General features: G+C 40.6%; 1 long non-coding RNA gene across 1 annotated transcript; it reads right to left on the bottom strand.

Annotated features, from left to right (window-relative positions):
* Positions 1–659: 659 nt before the first annotated feature.
* Positions 660–22,852, bottom strand: LOC139195971 (uncharacterized). Its single transcript, XR_011581058.1, has 2 exons — positions 22,731–22,852; positions 660–892 (listed from the first exon to the last, which is right to left on the bottom strand). It is a non-coding gene; the product is annotated as an uncharacterized lncRNA (long non-coding RNA).
* Between the last annotated feature and the right edge of the window lie 18 nt (positions 22,853–22,870).

The raw sequence follows: 22,870 nt of genomic DNA, 5'->3' as shown, positions 1-22,870 counted from the left end.
TCCTTCTCTCTTGCTGCCATCTAGCAGCTCTCATTTTTCTTTTTTTAAAGGAACTTCAAATGTCCTTAATGTTTCCTTTCTCGTCCCGATTCACAAATGGTCTTCGCCTACGTGCTCGTGGGGTTGAGCTTAATTCAAAAATATTAATAGTGACCCCCGAAGGTCTACGGATTTAAAAATTATTTTCAAAAATTCAAACTTTGTAATTAAGTAATTAAAATCTAAAATTAATTTAAATTCGTGAAAATACTATAAAATCCAGCGGATACAAAATACGTAGATTACAATAGTGAAATCCAGGCTCTACCATAAGTTCTAACTGCCTCTTCGGCTGTGTTAAAAGTCCCAAGCCAAACACTCATGTCATGCCTTTTTGAGTTGCGAATTTGAGCTTGCCTCCGCATACCCCGGTATCGAACTTCTCCGGCTTCCTTCTCTTCCATGTCCCTTTCCTTTGGAATCCATATATGTGTAGTTTGCATGGCCAAACTAACTGTCGTGGAATTAGCATTTATATGAGTTATTATTTGCCTCAACCCCCCACACACCTACTACCCCCACCCTACCCTCCTCATGAGGTAAAGTAGGCATACGAAATAAGGAACCCCTTTTGCTGAGAACAATAATTAATATGAGTAACACGAATTATGGATTTGACATTACTAATTGTAATTTTACTCAATTAGAACATCCAATTTTTTATTTTATTCCGAGATTTCCCTCAAAAACATCGTCTCTAACTCAAATGTAATTAACAAATGATTATTCTTCTGTGAGTATTGTGTGCAATAATGTAGCATGCGTTATCTTGTTCCAACTTGGCTTCTCTTTCGATAGGCTGCAAAGCGCAAATAGTTTTTCTCCAACAAAATATAGAGGGCTGCTACAAGTCCTGCAATTCGAAAACTTAAGGGTAAGGGATAAGTATAACCAGTTGAGGAAATTTAATGATGTCTAATTATTAGCAGAATAAACTATAAACCTCAGAAAATGTCACTGATAACAAAAAATCAAGAGTTGACTCCATACAAAATGTATGCATGCACGTCAGCTCATCCAATTAAGGGCTAGTTTGGATTGCAATTTTTTTTTTCAAAACGGTTTTTGCTATGTTGTGAAAATAAACAGTTGCGAAAAAAAACTGGTAAGTGTTTGGTAAACTATAGTTCTGAAAGTTCCTTATAAGAAAAATGAAAAGATTACCTAAGAGCATAAGTATAATAAGGTTGTCATAAACCATCCTGTTGTCAACCCCATGGATCATAGCTTTCACAATCGTTGTAACGAAAAACACAAATCCCTCAGTTGCTAAAATGGTCTTCACGACAACGTCCTTATGTGAGCAAAAGAAATCATCTAATCCCATCATCAACACCTTAACCACAGGGTCAGTTGACCGATCACCAAACTTGACTACACGTATCAGAGTCATCTCTAACAATATGAGACTAGTGAACCATGTAATTATATCTGATACTGCCGACATTGTGTGTTTTGATTCTTTTAATTTGACAAACAAAAACCTTTAAGAATATTGGAGGCAAGGAGGATGTCTTTCAGTTCTCCCTTTTGTGAATGTGTGTGTATATATATACATACACCTGAGGGATAATTAAAAATGAGATTCACAAATCAAATTGGGATGCACACCTTTATTGATCATCACAAATCACGCTTAAGTTTTCATGGTCTCTCCTGTGGAGCCAAATATATTCACTAGGCGACACGTGGACTTTTGGACAAAAGAGGACAAAAATACCCTCGAGGCATACCAGGATTCCTACGCGCGAGCAGTGGGCAATCATCTTTCAATCAAGTCAAAAGTACCTAAAAAATGTAACAATTAAAAACCTCTTTCATCAAAATCCTTCCTATAAGGTATTTCCCAAGACCTAGTATTTTCTATTTCATTATTTAGCTAATCAATTAGCTAAATAATATATGTCTACCATATCTCCTAAAATCATCCTTAATAGTCAATTAAATCACCCAATTAATAGCCAAAACCGGCCCCCCACTTTTCACATCCTCATCTTTCCCATTTTCCTTATTAAAATAGTCATTCATTTTTATAACCATCCATTTATTCTTTTCATATTTAATTAGAATAAATTGGCTAATTAAACATGAATTTGACCCCCACAAAAACCTTATGGCCGGTTCCCATTATTCAAAATGGGGAAAGGCCTACCCCTATAAATAGGCACCTATTCTCACCAAAAATTCATTCCAAACCTCTTGCAAAAAATCCCAAATATTCTAAACACTATTTCTCTCTAAAATTCTAACTTTGGCATCGGAGGTTCTTCGGCCAAAGCCCCCCCATTCATCGTGGGTGCGTGAGGCTTTTGGCCTTAACCTAAGGTGCTAGTTGTTTTGTAGGTGCAAAATCGTTCGAGATTGAGGAGGAGAAAATTTGCATCCACAAATTGGTGCTTTCATTGAGAGTTGAAATCCATACTCGTAGAAGACTCTCGCACAAAAAAGGTTTTTGTCTTTATTTTCTAGTCCATTTGAATATTTTTCATACGTTCTTATTATTAGAATTTTTTACTTGCAAAGGTTCTTTGATAAAACGTATAAGCAAAATATAATGGCTAGAAATTTAGAAAATTCTATAAGTGAAAATTCTAGTGTTCAAGAAATGGGAGTGCGGAGATCCGTGAGGCAAAATGCGACAATAAGGGGAGCGGCATCACCACCACGAGTTTCCACCATGGGAACCACCGTGGTGGCTACCTCGATAGCCACCCACGGCGAGGTCCATGGTGCCTTCATCACGGCCACCATGGGAACCACCGCGGTGGCTACTTCGGTAGCCATTTGTGGCGAGGTCCATGGAGCTTTCACCACGGCCCGAGCCGTGCCATCCAAGGCTCACGGTACCAAGACCACGACCCAAGCCGTGCCATCCAAGTTTACGTGGACCCAAGCCCAAGCCTCGCATTCACATGCACCGCGCGTTGAGCAGCCTGCTTCCGTCGAGCAGCCCACTCCCGTGGCCCAGCCTGCTCCTGCCAAGCAGCCTGCTCCCAACGAGCAGCCCACTTCGTGGTCTAGCTTGCTTTCGTCGAGCAGCCCACTCCTGTGGTCCAGCCTGCTTCCGTCGAGCAGCCCACTCCCTTGGCCCAGCCTGCTCCTGCCAAGCATCCTGCTCTCGTGACCCAACCTGCTCTCGACGAGCAGCCCACTCCCGTGGTCCAGCCTGCTTCCGTCGAGCAGCTCACTCCCGCGGCCCAACCTGCTCCTGCCGAGTAGCCTGCTCTCGTGACCCAACCTGCTCCCGATGAGCAGCCTACTCTCACGGCCCATCCTGCTCCAATGGCTTTCCAAGCAGCCCAAGTCGACCCAAGACTATCTCAACCATCTGGACCTACCATCGAGCCGGGGGCATTCTCACCACATTTTTTCGCGGATTTGACATTTCCCAACTCAAATCTCACGCTCGGAGTCTACCACCCTTCCACTGCCCAACGAGGTGCATTCATTCCAAGCTTTTCCAATCCAAATGGCGAACAACACTTGTCTCGACAAGTCATAGAGTTAACGAGCGCCCTTGCACAACAGACAACTTTGGTGAATCAACTTTTGCAACGCATCGGGATCCAACGTGCCCCAGACGAGGTATCCTGAAGTAGGACAAGGGCAGACGAACCTTTCCAGCAGCGTCCCGGCAAGCAGCCATTCGACCAGCCACGAGCCGAACGTTCAGGCAGTGTACATTCCTGATTGGGCCCCCGAGATAGCGTATACTCCCGTCTTAGCGCGCGGATGAGCTTGTACTCTCGACTAGGCCCACAGATGAGCATACATTCACGGTTGGGGTCACACTCCGATAGTCAACATGAGCAACCTTCCGGACAAAGTGTTCATTCGCGGCTAAGCCCACAAGGAGCATCATCCACCTCACATCAGAGTAGGCAGCACGACGGACGGAGAGAAGCAGTCACTCAATCCAGCTCAAGTTCAACCAGCAGCCTGCGAAGAACTCGCTCGCCTGCTAGGAACGCACCACATGCACTGCATCTGCGACATAGACGAGCCAAACACATGGAAGAGCAGCCTAGACCAGCAAGTCATGGTTGAGGGCAGCCGAGAGCTCCACTACCCCAATAAAGGCAAATTCAGGAAGAAGTAGAGAGACTCTTGACCAAGCGATTGCATGATTTCCAACGCAACGAGGTCACCGACGAGGCACTACGACGAAACATGACCAACATAAGCAGGTCACCCTTCACGGACGAGATCGAGCAGGCAGAGTCTCCACGAGAGTTCAGCATGCCACATTTCACATCTTTCAAAGGGGATGAAGACCCGGAGAGACACTTAAAATGTTACCAAAGCGCAATGATCCTTTATCGAAACAACGATGATCTCATGTGCAAGATATTCGCCCCACTCTACAAGGCGAAGCGCAAGATTGGTTCTACACCCTGCCGCCACAATCCATCCGGAATTTTTACGAACTTTCTTTGGTTTTCGCCAAAGAATATTCATCCTATCGCTCGATAAAAAAGAAGTCTGATCATTTGTTCAACGTTAAGAAGAACCCAAAGGAGTCGCTTCGCGACTATGTGAGGAGGTTCAAAGTAGAGAAGGCAAAAATAGTCGGATGCAACGACTCGATAGCTAGAGCAGCCTTCCAAAAAGGACTTCCAGCAGACCACCCGCTATTCGGAAAATTGATCATGAAAGAAGATCTAACTCTGGCAGACTCTTTTGCTTTGGCAGAGAAGTATGCACTTTGGGATGAGGCTCGCCAATGCACATTCAAGGACTTGAAGAAGTACCCGACATCACCTCCCTAGAAGCAGCGGATGACTTATTCACATGTTTGACGGTATCTAAAGTAGCAATAAGCTCTACCATCATGCGAGAAGAAATGGGGGCCCGACTACCTGTATTCTACAGTTACCTGCAGTCATCATCATGACGCACTATTCCGCCGAATCCAAGCCGACGACGATAAAGGCGTAGACCCTGGCAGATGCAAAGTTTTCTGACGAACGCAACAACTCGGCCCAACGATGCCCCGAAGGCAGTCGAGCACACTTTAGCCGCACATATTCCCTCAATGGAGATTTTTGGCATTCGCATGTCAACGACGCATCCAACTACAAAGGCTCGCGAGCAGCCGTGGTTCGTGGCAACCGACTACTTCACCAAATAGATGGAAGCAGAGCCCATGACGACCACGATTCAGACGAACATAGAGCGCTTCATATGGAGGAACATCATTTACTGATTTGGCATCCCTTAATCCATCGTCACCAACAACGGCCTGCAATTTGTGGACAAAGATTTGGTGAAGTTCTTCCAAAAATATGGCATCAAGTAGCATATGTCCATGCCGAGATATCCTCAAGGCAATAGGCAGGCCGAAACATCCAAAAAGATGGATCTCATCTGGGAAGGTCCGTACAAGCTCAGCAGAATAGGCGGCAAGAGTAATTATACCCCCGCTACCATGAAACGATAAAAAGATCGAAAAGTAGTGGAGCGCCTACAATCTGAAGAAGTACCATGTGTGACCTCCCACTACATCAAAGCCCGAAGACTCAAGAAGTTCGACGGGCACCACCTCACAAGTCGAGGACTATCCAATTGTTATGCAGTTCCTACCTTACAGCTAAGTTCTCGTTCGTTTCACTCGTTTTTCAATGAGGAATTCAGAAGTAATCACAACTTGGCTCGGCTGCATGCTTACAACAACTGATCACTCCGGCACTTCAAAAGAAGACTGCGCCCTTCTTAGGGACCCATCGCAGGAATTGCGCCCCCCGAGGGACCAACCATGCTTTCCAGTGCGATAGGGTAAACTAATTCCCCAACACCCATATGGGTCAGCTCTCCAAGACGGGAGGATAAACTTTACACTCCGAATATCCAGACGTAGATGAGCCTGGCTGCCCTAGTATAACTAGATGCACGATGGCTTGCGCCGGGATTCCTAGAAGTAGCCGCAATGGTCTTTTTCAAGGCTTAGCTAACTAAAGGATTTTGGGTCTCTTGGCCTAATCCGTGGGGAACCGGGCCCTAGAGACGAAGAGGGCACATTACGCAGTACATCCGATAGACGACTGCCCTGGAATCCTAAAGCTGCTACCGAGTGCACTAAGGTAGCCTACGGATTCTGGAAGACTGCCTACGGCTTGCCCTTCAAGCAGTAAAGCCGCGCTAGACTTATACAACCGCACATTCTTGTGAAAGGTTAAACAAGCTAGCGCGCATATACGAAGTTTTATCCACTGTCGACATGCTACGTAGTCGATAAGCTTCACCTCTGCCAAGCGCGGAACAACCTACACCAAGTCCTAGAGTGTTGTGATACTTGCTACGCAACCTACGGAATTGAAGAAAGTCAAGGTTAACAGCTTAGTGGTTACGCGGACTTGTCTGCTTCTGTAAGTAAGGCATCCGGCTGCCAATCCTATGGCTAACAACTTTGCAAAGTTCTACTCCAACACCTACGGCTGCATAGGCTACGCGAGCTTGTCTGCTTATAAAAAAGTAGCATGCCTGCCACTGGTCTATCAAGTCTAAAGGTTAGGGCATGAACAAAAGAAGTGAAGATGAAGAAAAACGAAGGAAAACATGTTTATAAACAACTAGCAAAGGCCGAAAGAGTTCAAGCAAAACAAGAGCTACAAGGAAAAACAAAGAAAATCCTAAAGGCTACCTAAAATACTACACTACAGCAGCTTGGACATCCCACGACTACTCGGTCGCCACACCTTCAACAGTCGTAACGCTCTTAGCAGCGGCATCATCCGGCGCTTCACCCCCGGCTACCCCAGTCTGGGCACTAACTTTTCCAACTACTTCACCAATGGAAACCTTAAAAATAAAAGCAAGCAAGTCTTCTGGAGAAATAGAGAAGCTCATCCACTCCCTTCTTAGCATAAGCAACAAAAAGAAGCTCAGAAATTGCAAGCTTAAGATCTTGAATCTAAGGTGAATCAATCTCAGCAGCAAAGGGAGCAGGCTTTGGCGCCACTTTAGCAGCAGAGTCCACCTTACCACTCTTCATAATAGCAAGTCTCTACAAAGGTGAACCGGACTTGGCTCCCAAAGAACGTCCTGGTACAGACTTCGGCACTGGGGGCATGATAAAACCTTTACGCTGAGCAATCTTATCCACAATTGTACTAGCCATTCTCAACATGGAAGACGCCACATGCTCAGATCTAGCAGCCTTATTTTTCTTCCCATTGGAAGAAGTCATGTCAATCACATACCTCTCGGTAGTAAGCGGACCCTCATGAGCAGAAGAAGAAGTCTTTAGTTTTTTTTTTAACTGGCATCTCATGAGCAGGCGGGGAAGATCTCTTCTTTCCATCTTCATTCATAGTAAGCTCCACGACAGCGATCAGAAGAGCCAATGCATCCGCCTTGATCCTCTTTACCTCTTCTTTCTGGAGCAGCCCACCTTTCTTTCAGCAAAGAGGACTAAGCAGCCAACGACATTCATGGTACTCAGCAGGGGAGCTCAACCCAGCATTCCAGCAGGCAGGAGGCATGCATGCCCAACATTCCAGCAGCCCATGAAACCCATAATCTTCTTATTTCTCTCAATCGCTAGCCTGGCCCGAGTCAGGTCCAAGAGCCCAAAGGACATGAGCCATGCGGCTCGCCTAGCACTGCGCCCCAACGCCACAATCCTCGACCCCAGTTGCACAAGCTGCCCTTGGCTCAAGCCAAGCCAATCTACCCAAGCAGTGGTCCCTGCCAAGACATCTCCTCAACCCATGCCGAGCCAGCTCCTGGCCCCTGCCAGCCGACGTGCCGCACCACCCTGACGGCTACCCCGCAATAGCACTATCCAAGAATAAGGCAAGAAAAATTAAATTTTTCTTACATTGGTGCGGCACGAAGAATACGAAGAAAGCAACGAAAGACGGTCCTTTGCACGGGCAAGATGTAGAAGATTGCTAGAGGAGGGGGAACAAATATCCTCTAAGCTATCTCTCTCTTGTAGGGTAGAATAAATCGCTCTCCAAAGTTGATTTAATAACCCACTTAAGGTGGACTTAAATAGGCTTTGAGAGAAATTTATTTCCTTTTCCTAGAAGGATCTAATTTCCATTTAAAGAGAGAATCAACATCAAAATAGGAAGCAGTCTTAAGTTTCCTAAAGCAAGAAAATCTCTACACCTGTTGCCCTTTTCTGCAAGCAGCCCAACAGGTGTGGGGGCATTTGTGGAGCCAAATATATTCACTAGGCGACACGTGGACTTTTGGACAAAAGAGGACAAAAATACCCTCGAGGCATACCAGGATTCCTACGCGCGAGTAGTGGGCAATCATCTTTCAATCAAGTCAAAAGTACCCAAAAAAGGTAACAATTAAAAACCTCTTTCATCAAAATCCTTCCTATAAGGTATTTCCCAAGACCTAGTATTTTCTATTTCATTATTTAGCTAATCAATTAGCTAAATAATATATGTCTACCATATCTCCTAAAATCATCCTTAATAGTCAATTAAATCACCCAATTAATAGCCAAAACCGGCCCCCCACTTTTCACATCCTCATCTTTCCCATTTTCCTTATTAAAATAGTCATTCATTTTTATAACCATCCATTTATTCTTTTCATATTTAATTAGAATAAATTGGCTAATTAAACATGAATTTGACCCCCACAAAAACCTTATGGCCGGTTTCCATTATTCAAAATGGGGAAAGGCCTACCCCTATAAATAGGCACCTATTCTCACCAAAAATTCATTCCAAACCTCTTGCAAAAAATCCCAAATATTCTAAACACTATTTCTCTCTAAAATTCTAACTTTGGCATCGGAGGTTCTTCGGCCAAAGCCCCCCCATTCATCGTGGGCGCGTGAGGCTTTTGGCCTTAACCTAAGGTGCTAGTTGTTTTGTAGGTGCAAAATCGTCCGAGATCGAGGAGGAGAAAATTTGCATCTGAAGGATTTATTTTGAAAAACATGTTCATTTGAGCAACATCATATAGCATGCAATTAACAATTAAAAGGCGGAATCATGCTTGCATGCACTCAAAAACAAAACATTACCATGAAATTCAAAGCCTAGTAGATTGGTGAACCAATAATCATCTCAAAACAAAGTGAGTTGAAATTATTACCTTTGTAGATTCCTCTTTGCATAAGCAAAGGCTAATCACCCAAAGAGATAGGGCCTTCATTCCTTGCTTCTTAGATCCATGGATTTGGATGGAAAATAGGTTTCTCCAAGTTCCCAAAATAGGGAACCTCTAAGTCTCTTCACCAAGGTTTGATTGTAGAAGAAATGAGTGACCTTGGAGTAGTAGGATTGCTAGATGTACCCTCCAAGGTGTTGGCCTCTTTAGAGAGAAAATGGAGAGACAATTCTCACCAATTTTCCCCCAAAATAAACCCTTAATTTTTCCTTAATGAATTTTGGCTATAAAGTCATTTATATAGTCACTTCTTTAAGTAACCTAAACAACCAAAACCCTAATTCATCTAATATGGCCGGCCATTTAGGGATGTTTGGGCTTTTGGGCTTTAATGAATCTTTATTCATTAAATTGTCATACAATTTAAGTTAATGGGCTTGACGTTCGAAGCCCATTGGGCCTTAAGGTCCAAAACTATCCCGAAGTCTTTAACGAACTTATTCGTTTGATTAATTAACATATTAATTAATCCTTGCCATAAATAAATGATTAAACCATTTAATCATTCTTACTCATTTCCGTTTAATCTCCAATCTCTACCTTTTACGGTGTGCGATCCATTAGGTTCCTTTTAGCGAGGTAGTGGGCGATTAAAACCATTTTACATCGATTGTGAATTGAAACTATTTTCAATTCTCCCTTTAGTGATTACACACGTTTAGGGCTTCCACAAACCATGAGTGACACCTAGCAGCATATCATGGTTACCCAAGCTAATCAGAAGAGGTGGAGAACCTATTCAGTTCGGGATTACAAATGCAATACGGTCCTTCTCTAATCTAATACTCTTGACCACATTGTTTGGTATGATAGTTTATTTACTCATGTCTACTATCCAATGTGAATCGTTTGCTTATATGATTTCCTTGAATGTGATTTGGAACGCATTCCCCAATCTCATTCATACTCTGGCCAGAGATTCCAAATCATATCATAGAGTATTCTCCCTCAACTGTTTGAAGGTTAGAGATCCCTTGTTGCGCATTCACTTGTCTCCATAGCTAAGTGGCTTAACCCCAACGATGCCGTGACACCCCGAGGGGGTGAATTAGACATAATCAAAGATTAAGGACTTAACCACAAGACAACTGTGATGCCTCAGGTCAAAGGACTACTTTGCATTATCCCAACCATGAGTTCTCATGTGACATGGAATATAAGAACTCTTCGTTGATCACGTTCAGTGAACTCATTCTCTTATTGAGCACCTACGTACTTGTCTTGATGTCACACACACCAATGACTCGAGACTAGTCACTCTCCCTGAGAGAAGACACAGTACGTACTGATCTTAACGGACTGTCAATGCCCAATTAGTAATCCTATGATCAGGAACATTTAGGATGTGTCTACGAAAGAATGGTCTCATTAATCTAACTTCATTAGATTGCATTCTCCCAATCACATATTCCTTGGACTTTATCGTTTAAGCATATAACATTTATATGAGACGGCTCAAACAATAATCTTTGCCCTTTATATGTTAAACTAGATTAGTTTAACATTTGAAATGTCCGTAAAGTATCATCATATGATTGGTTTTAGGGCACATTTCCAACAATCTCCCACTTGCACTAGAGTCAATCAGCATTGGTCATCAGTGATGATACCTCTTCTGTAGTCATTTCATAAATGGCTGAAAAGTAGGCCTAGACAATGGATATCTATATGTTATCCATAGAAACAACGTTTGAGAATAACAACGTCACCATTATACATGATTCTCAATCATGTGGTTCAGTCTCTCATTTGTGTTCGGATCTTGATGAGACCTTGATTCCCAGGCTTGAGCTATCGCCCCATTAGTGTCATACACTTTCTGGTTGGAATCGAATAGAGAGTTCATAAATGAACTTTCCCATCCAAACAACATTGTTGTAAACTTCTTATATGGCAATATATTTTGCATTCATAATGGAACACACTAAAGTCATTACTTTAATGTTTCCATTCAAATATCTCTTTAGTCATAATAAAGAGATATCTGTTTATCTCTTCATTCACAATGGAGAAACATCTAATGATGGATTAGATTCATAATCTAATACATTTACGCTTCCATTACGTTACTCTAATTCTTCCTCGATCTTTGAGGAATTTATCCTTTAGTATTTCTTAAATACTTAATGACTCACTTGACAGTTGCCATGGTTCTGATCCTGGGATTGCACTGATATCGTCTTGTACCGTTCTAGGTACAACTCATATCAATGTTTTTCATACAATATGAAATACATAAATCACCTTTCTGCGTATGCATAAAGGATTCTATTTACGCATTATTTCTTTGGGAGTCAAAGAGTACGCTCTCTTTGAGAAGAACAACTCCTTAGTCTTACTAGAGTTGTCCTTTTTATTGAAGTTTATCATCATATGAGAAACTTCCTAGCATCTCTTGTCTATTATTAGGGATTGATATAATCCAATTATATCCTAAAATCTATCATTATAGATTTACATCCCATGTATATAGACAATGTCTCCCATATACATTCTATCGTTATAGAATGCTTAAAGTCATAACTTTAACGAAGAAGAATTCATTTCATTTCCAAAATTAATATATCATATATATTTTAAATTTTAGGAACATGATTAACTCCCACTAATCTTTTGTAAACCTAGTAAACAAAAGATTTATTTACATCTTTATAAGCAATCAAACGATTTGATCTTTTTCTCATAAGATGCAAATAGCTCCCACTAGCTTGCTAAGATCCATGATGGATGGATCTCTACAACTTACATGTCTTGTGATTCATAGTTTTAGACATATATTATCAAGACTATCTTAATAATGTCCAAACATTGAATCACCATTTAGTTGTAGCTAGCAATCTTCGAATTAATTGAAACTAAGACTATCTCAAAGATGGTTTCTTCAAAGTCAACCATTTTCTTTGATTGTAGTCACCTTAAGCTACCAATTAGCTATGAAGGTTTCATTATTTCGAGTCAAATGGTACTTTACCATTTCCTTGAGTATATATCGTATATGCACTCAGTGTATAAGGATTTTCATTCTTACTTCTTTCGATTTAAGAGGTGCAACTCTATGACATAGTCATAAAGTTCAAAACCATTCAACTGAGACGGTTTATAAATCCTTATTGACTACCTTGGAGCTTGAGGTATAGGAACTAGGTTGTTATATTTGTTGATTACTTCCTTGTCTCTCAAAGAACCCATTCTTTGAGTTCTATCTCTCGTTCATTTGCTCTTAGGCAAATCACATTGTAGGATTACAATGAACTACCCAACAAAACAACATTTGTTAGTTGGTTTATAGAAGCGATATCCAAAAGTTATTTTAAGGATATCCTACAAGATTGTTATCAAACAAATATTGCTTATTAGCACACAACCCCAAATCTTTAACATGCTTAAGATTTGTCTTTCTTTTCCAACTACATCTTATGGAGTCATGAAAATATTGGAAGATCTTCTCATCGACAATCATATTGTTTTTAGAAGTATATATCCTATATATGGGTAATAGATAACATTTAACGAACTAAATCTTATTCAAGTTCGTTCTTCTCCTAATGGAGAAATACATTATCTTATGATGCTATTTTCCTTGATATCTTTCAAGGAAACTCATCTAAAGTGTTACCTTTCCTTGGATCAAATCTAAGGAGGTAAATACTTTAGATATCTTACTCATCTATTTACATTTCTTGAATTCTTTGAAACCTTTTGCAAAGTATTCGGACTTGTGTTTATTCAAAATAAACTATAGTCCAACCGAGAGTGATCTTCGGTGAATGTCATATAACATGAGTAGTATTATGTTGTGGACAAGTGCCACTAACATCTAAGTGAATTAACCTCAACAACTTTGTAATTCTTTCTTCTTTCCAAAAGAATAAAGATTCGAACATTTCGCCTCTATACAATTTTAACAAGAAGGTATTGGATCCGGATCTAACGATCCAAAACATCCTTGTTTCACCAACTCGTAACTTATGTTTTAGAGGTATCACAATTTAGTTGGGATTTAGTCACTACCTTGCAACCTTTTGGGTTTTAAGCATCATTATATTCTAAACAGTTAACACTACCATATCATCTCTACTATAGAGACAATCAATTAGATTACTATAATCCAATTTCTTTGGTAGTTCATACGAGGAAGTAAGTACTATCTGCTTTCGCAGAGATCTATATCTTATTCACGTTCCGTATGTGAAGCACATTTTCTTCTCTCATATATCTTCTACTTCTTATTAGTCACACTTTTACAACGATTTGTAAAACATAGTTACTAATACGGAATCATACATTCAAGTAGAAGAACCAACTGTTTTGAACTATTCAAGAACAATTTACAACACCTTCGAAAGGTGTGTTCTTGACACTTGCAAGACATTTCTTGCAAATACCCCTTCCAATGTCCATCATTTCATAAAGAAAGTTTGTTCCCTTGGAGTTATTTATCTTCTTTATTTGACTTTCACCTTTGACTACATTAGTCATGGTCCCTAAACTCCCACTATCTCTCTTGAAACCTTTTTTCAATTGTGTTATACACATCAAACAATTTGGAGAGTATGTGGTTATTGTTCACTACATAGTTTACCATAAACTTTAGTGAACCATTAGGATAGGGAAACAAAGGTGAAGTCCTTGCCTAGTTTCCGTCTCGTTAAGTGGTTTAACACTTCAACACTTAATGATTCAAAATCATCATAAGTCCATGTTAATGGACTATTTTTGTCAACCAACCATTATGTTCTAAACATAATTACAAACTTTCAAGAGTTGTACAAGGCAACTCTCATTTCTTCATACAACAATTTGTAAGTGAAGAATCATGGCACATAAAGTGTCCATGCCCTTGTGCTTACTTCTCAAGTTCTTTGTTCAATTAACAAAGAAATAAGCACTAAGTGTTTGTATTGACTAAGGGTTGTTCAAAGCAACTCTTATTTCTTCATACATCAATTTGTAATTGAAGAATTATGACATTAAAAGTGTTGTCCTCTCTATGATAGACCTTTTCTAACATATTCTTCTAATGATACATTATCAATAGGAAGATTGTGAGGATGAGACTACTTAGGTACTTTTACAAGCCATTAAAGACAATCTATGGTTTTGTAGTACCAAGTCCGGAAACTAAAACATTCGGTTTTGTCAAGTGTTGGATAGCGTTTGCAAATATATTGGTAAACAAATACATAACGAATATAGATTGATTGATTTTAAGCCATTTGATTCGGGTCTTTAAATCAAAATAGCACCACCCACTATTTTTGGCAAATTCCATATCCCTCATTGGAATTCGAGAGTTTTGGATGAAACTCTTAGTAGGTTATGGGAGACTCACTACTACCAAGCCCACCTCAGAATTATATCATGTTGTCTAGCGTTAATAATAATGAGAGAGTACGCTTACTCATTTGCAACAACCTCTTGCAAGTACCCATCTAGTTTGGCCTCTAGAAAATGATGCCTCAGAATTATATCATGTTGGCGTCATTGTACTTAGTTAAGTCATTCCCACCATGCCTAGTTCGTGTAGGTGTTCAAGCATAGCCTCAGAATTATATCATGTTGGCTAAACTCGTTACCTACCTCACTTCATCATGTATGTATATAGAACTCCTCCTGAGTGTAAGCACGCACTTTGTACTCCCCCATTATAGGGTGAAGCCGGTGTACGAGTCACAAACGATCGGAGCCTACCACGGTGGAAGGCCACGAAAGAGTGTTCTAAGCACTCTCCGCTTATCAACTTAATATTGGTTTGGTTGAGGGTTTTAGGTCTCATCACATATCAATATACATTTTAATCTCTATTAAAACAATTTGGTCCTATTACAACTATTGGTCCATATGATTGTTTTAGTTGTACATAATACTCCCACTATGCTTTTAAAAACGGTTTTTAAAGCAAGAGTATATGTTACTACTAACATAAGGTTTGCATTCATTTGATGGACTATATAGTTGCCTTAGGGCCTTAGGATGACTATGAACCTTTGTTTAGATTCAACACGAGCCTTGTGTTGAATCTCGGTCTAGGGATGGAGATTGATTTTAGTTACGCGTTTAATCACATTAAGGCGTGTTGTCTTAGGGGCGTTGGACCCAATTACTTCATTTTCATGCATATCATATAAAGCAAGAAAGAAATACTTCAAAGTAAAGGATGAGCTTATGCTCATTACAACATTTGCATAAAACAAATTACCTTAAAGTAAAGAAGGACTTATGCCCTTTTACAACATTTGATCAAATCAAATTACAACCAAAATCTAATCTACACATTCCCATGGTTCAAACAAATTTGAAACGCCTTTCACATAGCTCAATTATATTAGGCTTAGGTTCATAATCATCCTTTAATTAATTAACGCTTTAACTAATTAATTGAATGCAACATTTTCATTTGGTTTTTGTATCCATAAAATTGATTTAAGTGGAGCTAAACAAAATGAAAATCCAATTCTCATTTAAAGAGACAAAACAATTTTGTTCTCATCCTATTTGGGCCATCATGCAATAACCACAACTTTTTGGGCCATATTGCGAAAACATAAACTTTTGGGGTCACTTTGTAAAAACACAAAAGTCACTACTTCATGTAAATACAACTAGAACCCAAAATTTAAATAAATTCAAAACTTCATTAAAAGAGCAAAACAATTTGTCCTTTAGCGTTTTTAGGCCTTAACGTCAAAACGTAAACTTTCGGGTCAAAGTACAAATACACAAAAGTATCAAAACTTTATGTAATTGCATAAAAGCCCAAAAAATACCCTATTTTATTAGGGTGGCCGGTTTTTAGGGATAAAAAGGAGTGGTGGGTGTTTTGATTTATTAGTTTTGTCAAAAAACAATCAAGTAGTGCTTTCACCTTTCATAAAAAAAAAAATTTATGTTTTGATGATTGATGTTTCCATCATCATTTATACAAATATTTAACACTTTAAATACTTTCATAAAATTAATATATGTTTTGATGATTGATGTTTCCATCATCATTTATACAAATATTTAACACTTTAAATACTTTCATAAATCATTTGAAAAACATATATCATAAACTTTATGAAATAAATCAAAACTTTGAATCAAAACACAAACCTTTGTGTTCTTGGCAAGAACATCAAGAACATATGAAGAACATCCATGAAAACCCATAAGAGCTCCATGAATGTTTTCATGCTGTTGATGCACAAAACCGGATGTCTTGGAACAACGTAAATCCGACCGTGAATCTGCATGTAATGTAAATAACACAAGGATTTTATCGTGGTTCACCCCAATGTTTGGGCTACGTCCACACTGTAGTTGATTCTGTTTCTCTGTAATTGTATGGATACAAGTGTTTGGGGGAAGTCCCCCGGAGGAGAAAGAAGAGAAGGGAGAGGAGAGCCTCGGTGGTGTGAGGTCTCTCCTGAATGTAATGATAGCTTCTCTTAGCCTTCTTAGGCTTGGTTCTTTTGCCTCCCCTAGAATGAGGGGAGGAGTCCCCTTTTATAGAATAAGGGGCTCCTCCTCTTTTACAAAGTATGGGCTTTAGTGTGAGGCCCAAATACAAGGCCCAAGGCCCAAATATACGAGGCCCTAAATATGGTATAAACAGTAGTCCCCCAAGTCTTCAGTCAAGAGAGTCTTTTGGCTGGAGACTTGAAATTCAGTCCATGTGTGGGCCGAAGTAACTAAATGTCGTCTAGAACTGATGCTCGATATGAGGCGGTGCCCAATCTGAAATGATGCTTAACTAGAAGTAGCACATGTTGTGAGGCCGCTTTGCTTGTAGCTTATGTTGCCTTGGTTGGCTTGGCTTGTGGCGTTTGAAGGTGAGGGAGTCCCTTTTATAAAATAAGGGCTCGCTCCTCGATACATAAATTTAGGAGTGATGCTCGTGGCGAGGTGGTTGCTCAGCTGGCGGCGATACTCTCTAATGGTGGTGAGGGAGTCCCTTTTATAAAATAAGGGCTCGCTCCTCAATACATAAGTGATGGGCTAAGTCCCCCAAGTATTTTTCATGAGACCCAGTTGAGGCCCAATATATGGTACATAATGTAGTCCCCCAAGTCTTTAGTCAATAGAGTATGTTGGCTGGAGACTTCAAATTGAATCCATGTATGGGCCGAAGTGGCGGTTGTTCGAAGGCGGTATTTGTATACCCTGCACTGAAGCTTTGTAGGTGAAGCTTTGCAGGTGAAGCTTTGAAGCTAGAGCTCTGTAAATGAAGCTTTCGAAGCTGGAGCTTTTGTAAATGAAGCTTTTGAAGCTGATTGACATGAGTGATGCTCATGAATGTTTATGTTGATTGACATGAGTGATGCTCATGGATGTTGTCATGAGTGATGCTCATGAATGTTAACATGAGTGATGCTCATGAATGTTGACATGAATGATGGTCATGAATGTTTATGTATGATTGTCATGAGTGATGCTCATGAATGTTTATGTATGAATGACATGAGTAGTGCTCATGTATAATTTTGGAGTACTAGGCGTACTTTTGATGACCTGGTTGGTGCTATTTCAGGCCTATGGGCCTTTGCCCTCCCCAACATGTCAGCCCATTTGTTTTGGGCTTTTCCCTTTTTTTTTTCTTTGTTTTTTTTTTTGTTTTTTTTTTTTTGTTTTTTTTTTTTGTTTTTTTTTTTTTTTTTTTTTTTTTTTGTTTTTTTTTTTTTTTTTGTTTTTTTTTTTTGTTTTTTTTGTTTTTTTTTTTTTGTTTTTTTTTTTTTTGACCCTCTGATGGGGTTTATATATATTACCCTCTGATGGGGTTTATACAGATGTCTCCGAAAGATAATAAAAATAAATTACATCATTCGGGTGGGGTATTTATTCCTTGTTTTGGCAGTGTCTCCATGTGCATCCTTTTTGCTTTCCTCTTTTCTGCTTTCTGAAATATTCTCCCAACGACATGATCTTTTGTCTTTTCTGTTCCCTCTTTGATCTCTCCACTTCCAGACACACTGACTTGCTTTTGCTTTTACTTTCCCTTTTCTTTCTCTTTTCCTTTTGCTTTGTCCGCCACTGCCTTTCTCTTTTCTGGGACTGCCCATCACATCACCACCTTCAAGCTCAGAAATATCAGGGATCAGCTCTCCCTCTTCTCGGCGAGGTTGAGTGACATCAAACCCAAGGTGAGGCCGGACAAAATCCCGGCGAAGACCGGTGTAGAGACATCACGACCCCGGCGTAGAGGAATGTCGTCCGACGTCATCCAACTGGCGAACTCCTGCGAGGTGGTGTTGGGGTTGACAGCGAGGTGGCCTCCACTTCATCGGACGAAAACCTTAGAAATCTATCTCTCTGTCTTCCTCCTATTTCGCCCATCTACAACTCGTGAGTCTGCTTCTCCAGCTCGGCATTTTTATCAGATGCTGCAACAAAATCTGACTTCAACAGGTTGATACGTTCAGGTGACTCACACAGGGAGGAACCAACCTGGGCGATCAATTTAGCAAAGTTACGATTGAGAATCGCTGCTGCTGGGACCCGGTTCTCCTCCACTCGGGTCGGCTTGCTGCTTTAAATCTGACGGGGGTAGGTGGCATGGATGGCGCTGGTGGCAGCTGCTGGGCGGGACTCGACTTCCCAGCCATGGATGCAAAGGACGTGTCGCCCGTCGGTCAAAGGCTCAGCTCCGGTGGCTTTCAGCTCCTCTCGATTGCTCTGCTGCAGCAACAGATCTCCGTCTCCTTCGTCAACAAGTATCCATTTTTGTCAACAGATCTCCCTCCTCGCCGCCGGTCCAGCGCCGTTGCTCTCCACACCGTTCGAGGACGACAAGTCCCCCATTTCTGTGCTGGATATGCAGGCGGAACAATCCGACGACGAAGACGACTTGGCGTCGCCGTCGCAGTCACCGGAAAAAATTCAGGCGAGCAGGATGAGCAGAGAGAGTGGAGATCGCGGGTTCCTACAACAGAATCTGAGAAGATGGCAAACTTGACGGAGATCTTGATGGAGATGGCAGACTCCGGCGGAGAAGACTTTGGGGCAGCTGCTTCCATGCGCTAGGACTGGTTCCCTCCTGCTCTCAACACTTCAAGACCGGTGAGCTTCCCGAGCTCCAATGAGATCGACCCGGTTAACAGAGAGCTTGAACTGAGGTCGACGACTGGCCGCAATGAATCGCGGGTTCCGGCGATGGGAAAGAAGCGGACTCGGTTTGTTTTGGGTCAACGAAGCGGACGCTTGGATTCGTCGGAGTACCTCGTTGTGGATCTCCAGCTTCTGCCTGAATCTGCATGGCTGTGCCTGCGATGACAGCACCGCTTGGCTGCCGCGGCTCTCCACGTTCTCGTCGACAGCCATTGAAGAGCTCGGAAAAAGCCTGTTACTTCCCCTAATCTTTCTCCAGGAGCTTTTGGATGTTGTTTTTTTGTAATTTGGATGTTGCTTTTACAAGAACAGAGAGGGATGGAAGAGCACAGGTGTTGGAATTTGGATCTTTTCTGTTGATAGGTTTTTGCAGATTTTGCAGATTCACAGTGGTGAAATTTGATGAAAAAATGAAAGAGAACCGACATAGTTTTTTGTATCGATTCCCACATACGGCGCCAAATGTTGATGCACAAAATCGGATGTCTTGGAACAACGTAAATCCGACCGTGAATCTGCATGTAATGTAAATAACACAAGGATTTTATCGTGGTTCACCCCAATGTTTGGGCTACGTCCACACTGTAGTTGATTCTGTTTCTCTGTAATTGTATGGATACAAGTGTTTGGGGGAAGTCCCCCGGAGGAGAAAGAAGAGAAGGGAGAGGAGAGCCTCAGTGGTGTGAGGTCTCTCCTGAATGTAATGATAGCTTCTCTTAGCCTTCTTAGGCTTGGTTCTTTTGCCTCCCCTAGAATGAGGGGAGGAGTCCCCTTTTATAGAATAAGGGGCTCCTCCTCTTTTACAAAGTATGGGCTTTAGTGTGAGGCCCAAATACAAGGCCCAAGGCCCAAATATACGAGGCCCTAAATATGGTATAAATACATGCAATAAAACTCAAATTTTTATCATTCAAAATGAGGCTAACATCCTAGGGTACTTAGGGGTTCCAAAAGTCACCTTAAAACCATTTTAACAAGACAAACATGAACCCAAAAAATCACCCTTTGGATTTGGCCGAAAATCCCTAAAATCATGGCACCAAATTTTAGCTCCAATATTCATCCTCATATGAACTACATCTACAACATTTGAGATGGCAAATTTTCAAACAAAATTTACATTCAAAGAAGCAAGAATAAAGCTTGTAACAATTACAACTTTTAAATCATAAACTTATGAACTACAAAACCCAAAAGGATTCACCAACTACTAGACCTAGGCTCTGATACCACTTGAAGGATTTATTTTGAAAAACATGTTCATTTGAGCAATATCATATAGCATGCAATTAACAATTAAAAGGCGGAATCATGCTTGCATGCACTCAAAAACAAAACATTACCATGAAATTCAAAGCCTAGTAGATTGGTGAACCAATAATCATCTCAAAACAAAGTGAGTTGAAATTATTACCTTTGTAGATTCCTCTTTGCATAAGCAAAGGCTAATCACCCAAAGAGATAGGGCCTTCATTCCTTGCTTCTTAGATCCATGGATTTGGATGGAAAATAGGTTTCTCCAAGTTCCCAAAATAGGGAACCTCTAAGTCTCTTCACCAAGGTTTGATTGTAGAAGAAATGAGTGACCTTGGAGTAGTAGGATTGCTAGATGTACCCTCCAAGGTGTTGGCCTCTTTAGAGAGAAAATGGAGAGACAATTCTCACCAATTTTCCCCCAAAATAAACCCTTAATTTTTCCTTAATGAATTTTGGCTATAAAGTCATTTATATAGTCACTTCTTTAAGTAACCTAAACAACCAAAACCCTAATTCATCTAATATGGCCGGCCATTTAGGGATGTTTGGGCTTTTGGGCTTTAATGAATCTTTATTCATTAAATTGTCATACAATTTAAGTTAATGGGCTTGACGTTCGAAGCCCATTGGGCCTTAAGGTCCAAAACTATCCCGAAGTCTTTAACGAACTTATTCGTTTGATTAATTAACATATTAATTAATCCTTGCCATAAATAAATGATTAAACCATTTAATCATTCTTACTCATTTCCGTTTAATCTCCAATCTCTACCTTTTACGGTGTGCGATCCATTAGGTTCCTTTTAGCGAGGTAGTGGGCGATTAAAACCATTTTACATCGATTGTGAATTGAAACTATTTTCAATTCTCCCTTTAGTGATTACACACGTTTAGGGCTTCCACAAACCATGAGTGACACCTAGCAGCATATCATGGTTACCCAAGCTAATCAGAAGAGGTGGAGAACCTATTCAGTTCGGGATTACAAATGCAATACGGTCCTTCTCTAATCTAATACTCTTGACCACATTGTTTGGTATGATAGTTTATTTACTCATGTCTACTATCCAATGTGAATCGTTTGCTTATATGATTTCCTTGAATGTGATTTGGAACGCATTCCCCAATCTCATTCATACTCTGGCCAGAGATTCCAAATCATATCATAGAGTATTCTCCCTCAACTGTTTGAAGGTTAGAGATCCCTTGTTGCGCATTCACTTGTCTCCATAGCTAAGTGGCTTAACCCCAACGATGCCGTGACACCCCGAGGGGGTGAATTAGACATAATCAAAGATTAAGGACTTAACCACAAGACAACTGTGATGCCTCAGGTCAAAGGACTACTTTGCATTATCCCAACCATGAGTTCTCATGTGACATGGAATATAAGAACTCTTCGTTGATCACGTTCAGTGAACTCATTCTCTTATTGAGCACCTACGTACTTGTCTTGATGTCACACACACCAATGACTCGAGACTAGTCACTCTCCCTGAGAGAAGACACAGTACGTACTGATCTTAACGGACTGTCAATGCCCAATTAGTAATCCTATGATCAGGAACATTTAGGATGTGTCTACGAAAGAATGGTCTCATTAATCTAACTTCATTAGATTGCATTCTCCCAATCACATATTCCTTGGACTTTATCGTTTAAGCATATAACATTTATATGAGACGGCTCAAACAATAATCTTTGCCCTTTATATGTTAAACTAGATTAGTTTAACATTTGAAATGTCCGTAAAGTATCATCATATGATTGGTTTTAGGGCACATTTCCAACAGCATCCACATCTCCAAAATCTAGCATTTATGTGATATTTAAGGACTCATTCGTCAGCTTGGATGGATGCAAGTATTATACAGAATAACGTCATGAAATTATTCTCATTCATGAAGTTCTTTGTGTTTACCACCACACGGTATTCATAAGTTTCTCATTACTTGAACTCACTAGGATTAGATTTATTAATCCATTTCCATTCCCGAGTTCATGACTTTTCTCATTCCAAGTAAAAAAGCATGCCATCAAAAACATGTGAAGAGTTAAAGCACAAGATATGAATGAATGCCTAACCTTTATTGATTTGAAGATGCCCAAAATCAACCATTTATGAACAATATACACGGCCTTGAATCAAAAGTCCAATTACAATCCCCCGCGCACGCGGACACACACACACACATATACATCCTTACCTTCATCCATAATAGGTACATCCTTGCCCTCTTCCATCATTCATCGATTCCTTGCAAGTTGTATGGCATGTTCCATAAGCATGATGGAAAAGGTGGCAGTGCCCCTTCTTCTTTTTTATCTCGTATGGTTGATGTTGTTT

Source organism: Malus domestica, chromosome 05 (assembly GCF_042453785.1).
Source record: "Malus domestica chromosome 05, GDT2T_hap1".
Lineage (NCBI taxonomy): Eukaryota > Viridiplantae > Streptophyta > Magnoliopsida > Rosales > Rosaceae > Malus > Malus domestica.
This window is presented reverse-complemented; position numbering and strand designations above follow the sequence as displayed.